This window comes from Arachis ipaensis, chromosome B5 (genome assembly GCF_059453495.1).
Source record: "Arachis ipaensis isolate K30076 ecotype BB chromosome B5, ASM5945349v1, whole genome shotgun sequence".
Classification (NCBI taxonomy): Eukaryota; Viridiplantae; Streptophyta; class Magnoliopsida; order Fabales; family Fabaceae; genus Arachis; species Arachis ipaensis.
This window is the reverse complement of record NC_142440.1, coordinates 122,175,712-122,180,279: the sequence shown is the minus strand read 5'-3', so window position 1 is coordinate 122,180,279 and position 4,568 is coordinate 122,175,712. Positions and strand designations below refer to the sequence as shown.

The window sequence follows — 4,568 nt, the reverse complement described above, 5'->3', positions numbered from 1 at the left end:
TATATCAATGGCCTTGCATTCTCCTTTTGGATTTTCTTCTGTATTGCTTGGGAGAATACTAGGAGGAATTTCAGTGACCCTTTTACTCAGCTGGCCCACTTGTGCCTCCAAATTTCTGATGGAGGACCTTGTTTCATTCATGAAACTCAGAGTGGCCTTAGATAGATCAGAGACTAAGTTTACTAAATTAGAGGTATTTTGTTCAGAGTTCTCTGTCTTTTGCTGAGTGAATGATGGAAAAGGCTTGCTGTTGCTAAACCTGTTTCTTCCACCATTATTAAAGCCTTGTTGAGGCTTTTGTTGATCCTTCCATGAGAAATTTGGATGATTTCTCCATGATGAGTTATAGGTGTTTCCATAAGGTTCACCCATGTAATTTACCTCTGCTATTGCAGGGTTCTCAGGATCATAAGCTTCTTCTTCAGAAGATGCCTCTTGAGTACTGTTGGATGCAGCTTGCATTCCATTCAGACTCTGAGAAATCATATTGACTTGCTGAGTCAATATTTTGTTCTGAGCCAATATGGCATTCAGAGTATCAATTTCAAGAACTCCCTTCCTTTGAGGCGTCCCATTACTTACAGGATTCCTCTCAGAAGTGTACATGAACTGGTTGTTAGCAACCATGTCAATGAGTTCTTGAGCTTCTGCAGGCGTTTTCTTTAGGTGAATGGATCCACCTGCAGAGGTGTCCAATGACATCTTAGCTAATTCAGACAGACCATCATAGAAAATATCCAGGATGGTCCATTCTGAAAGCATGTCAGAAGGACACTTTTTGGTCAGTTGCTTGTATCTCTCCCAAGCTTCATAGAGGGATTCACCTTCTTTTTGTTTGAAGGTTTGAACATCCACTCTAAGTTTGCTAAGCTTTTGAGGAGGAAAGAACTTAGCCAAGAAGGCCGTGACCAGCTTATCCCATGAGTTTAGGCTATCTTTTGGTTGAGAGTCCAACCAAATTCTAGCTTTGTCTCTTACAGCAAAAGAGAAAAGCATGAGCCTGTAGACTTCAGGATCTACTCCATTAGTCTTTATAGTATCACATATCTGCAAGAATTCAGTTAAGAACTGAAAAGGATCTTCAGATGGAAGTCCATGAAACTTACAGTTTTGTTGCATCAGAGAAACTAGCTGAGGTTTCAGCTCAAAATTGTTTGCTCCAATGGTGGGGATGGAGATGCTTCTTCCATGTAAATTGGAATTAGGTGCAGTAAAGTCACCAAGCATTCTCCTTGCATTATTATTATTTTCGGCTGCCATTTCCTCTTCCTGTTCGAAAATTTCTGAAAGGTTGTCTCTGGATTGTTGTAATTTAGCTTCTCTTAGTTTCCTTTTCAGAGTCCTTTCAGGTTCTGGATCTGCTTCAACAAGAATATTCTTGTCCTTGCTCCTGCTCATATGACAAAGAAGGGAATAACAAAGAAAATAATAATAGGAATCCTCTATGTTACAGTATAGAGATTCCTTTTGTAAGTCTAAGAAGAGAGGAATATAAGAGAGGAAAATTCGAACTCAGAGAAGAAGAAGGGGTTCGAATTTTTGGTGAGTGAAGAATAGATGTTAGTAGATGAATAAATAAATAGAATTAGTAAAGAGATAGAGAGAAAATTCAAAATTAATTGAAATAATAAATTAAAAATTAAAGTTAAATTTCGAAAATAAAATTAAAATTTTAAAAATAAAATTCGAAAATAAAAATTTAAATTAAAATTAAAACAATTAGTTAATTAAAATTGAATTTTGAAAAAGGGGGAGATAATTTTCGAAAATTAGAGAGAGAAGGGTTAGTTAGGTAATTTCAAAAAAGATATGATTGAAATTTAAAAAGATATGATTGAAACAAAAAGAGAAGATTTGAAAATCAATTTTAAAAAGATAAGAAGATAGGAAGTTAGAAAAGATATTTTAAAATCAAATATTTGAAAAAAGATAAAATTTTAAAAAGATATGATTAAAAAGATATGATTTTGAAAAAGATAAGATAAAAGATATTTTTGAAAACATATGATTGAAATTAATTTTGAAGAAGATTTGATTTTTAAAATCACAATTAATGACTTGACTCACAAGAAATCACAAGATATGATTCTAGAACTTTAAGTTTGAGCCTTTCTTAACAAGCAAGTAACAAACTTGAAATTTTTAAATCAAAACATTAATTGATGATGATATTTTCGAAAATTGGAGATAAAGATAAGAAAAAGATTTTTGAAAATTGTTTTTAAAATTTTCGAAAATTAGATAAGAAAAATGAAAAAATATAATTTTTGAAAAAGATTTTGAAAAAGATAAGATTTTTAAATTGAAAATTTGATTTAACTCATAAGAAACAACTAAATTTTAAAAAATTTTGAAAAAGTCAACTCAAATTTTCGAAATTTATGAGTAAAATAAGGAAAATATATTTTTTTTATTTTTAAATTTTATGAAAAAAACATGAAAATGATGCAATGCATGAAAATTTTTGGATCAAAACACATGATGCATGCAAGAATGCTATGAATGTCAAGATGAACACCAAGAACACTTTGAAGATCATGATGAACATCAAGAACATATTTTTGAAAAATTTTATATGCAAAAAAAACATGCAAGACACCAAACTTAGAAACCTTTCATGTTTAGACTCTAACAAATGAAAAATGCATATGAAAAACAACAAAAGATGCAAAAAAAAAAAAAAGAAAACATCAAGATCAAACAAGAAGACTTACCAAGAACAACTTGAAGATCATGAAGAACACTATGAATGCATGATTTTTCGAAAAATGCAAGATGAATATGTAATTGACACCAAACTTAAAACTTGACTCAAGACTCAAACAAGAAACATAAAAAATATTTTTGATTTTATGATTTTATGAATTTTTTTTTTGGTATTTTTTTCGAAAATTATTTGAAAAAGAAAAATAAGGATTCAACAATTTTTAATATGAATTCCAGGAATCTTGCATTCTTAGTCTAAAGCTTCAGTCCAGGAATTAGACATGGCTCACTAGCCAGCCAAGCTTTCAATGAAAGCTCCGGTCCAAAACACTAGACATGGCCAACGGCCAGCCAAGCTTCAGCATGTAACATCAGAGAATATACTGCTCATTACTTATCAAGTATGTACCTTGCCTCTATGCTGATGGTTTGGAAGCCTCAGTCCAAAAGAATTTAGACATGGCTTTACAGCCAGCCAGGCTTCACATGCTTCATGAAACACTAGAATTCATTCTTAAAAATTCTGAAGAATATAAATTAAATATTTTTTTTCGCAAATAAGAAATAAAATAAAATAAAATTACCTAATCTGAGCAACAAGTGAACCGTCAGTTGTCCATACTCGAACAATCCCCGGCAACGGCGCCAAAAACTTGGTATGCGAAATCTTGATCACTCAGATCTTTGTAAATTGTATTTTGTAAAATTATTAGTTTGTTCTTTCCCTGGCAATGGCGCCAAAAACGGTGCACAGAACCATGGTCCAAACATAACTTCACAACTTCGCACAACTAACCAGCAAGTGCACTGGGTCGTCCAAGTAATAAACCTTACGTGAGTAAGGGTCGATCCCACGAAGATTGTTGGTATGAAGCAAGCTATGGTCATCTTGTAAATCTCAGTCAGGCGGATATTAAATGGTTATGGAGTTTTTGAATATAAATAATAAATAAATAAACAGAAAAGATAGAAATACTTATGTAAATCATTGGTGAGAATTTCAGATAAGCGTATAGAGATGCTTTCGCCCCTCTGAACTTCTGCTTTCCTGCTGTCTTCATCCAATCAGTCTTACTCCTTTCCATGGCAAGCTTTATGCAAGGGCATCACCGTTGTCAATGGCTACATCCCCTCCTCTTGTGAAAATGGTCCAAATGCTCTGTCACAGCACGGCTAATCATCTGAGGTTCTCGATCATACTGGAATAGGATTCACCCTCCTTTTGCGTCTGTCACTACGCCCAGCACTCGCGAGTTTGAAGTTCGTCACAGCCATCCCTTCCCGGATCCTACTCGGAATACCACAGACAAGGTTTAGACTTTCCGGATCTCAGGAATGGCCATCCATGGGTTTTAACTTATACCACGAGGATTCTGATTAAGAGATCCAAGAGATACTCATTCAATCTAAGGTAGAACGGAGGTGGTTGTCAGGCACGCGTTCGTAGGGGAATGATGATGATTGTCACGTTCATCACATTTAGGTTGAAGTGCGAATGAATATCTTAGAAGTGGAATAAGTTGAATTGAATAGAAAAACAGTAGTACTTTGCATTAATCTTTGAGGAACAGCAGAGCTCCACACCTTAATCTATGGAGTGTAGAAACTCTACCGTTGAAAATACATAAGTGATGAAGGTTCAGGCATGGCCGAGAGGCTAGCCCCCAAACGTGATCTCTATGATCTAAAAATCATAAGATCTCTAAAAGACTAGTAAAAAGTTCTATTTATACTAAACTAGTTACTAGGGTTTACAGAGATAAATAATTGATGCATAAATCCACTTCTAGGGCCCACTTGGTGTGTGCTTGGGCTGAGCTAAAGCTCTCCACGTGCAGAGGCTATTTTCGGCGTTCAACGCC

At 34.4% G+C, this 4,568-nt stretch overlaps 1 non-coding gene across 1 annotated transcript; it reads left to right on the top strand.

The window, feature by feature from the left end:
• Positions 1 to 756: 756 nt before the first annotated feature.
• LOC148565617 (small nucleolar RNA R71) lies at positions 757 to 864 on the top strand. Its single transcript, XR_015884326.1, has one exon. It is a non-coding gene; the product is annotated as a small nucleolar RNA R71 (small nucleolar RNA).
• The last annotated feature ends 3,704 nt before the right edge of the window (positions 865 to 4,568 follow it).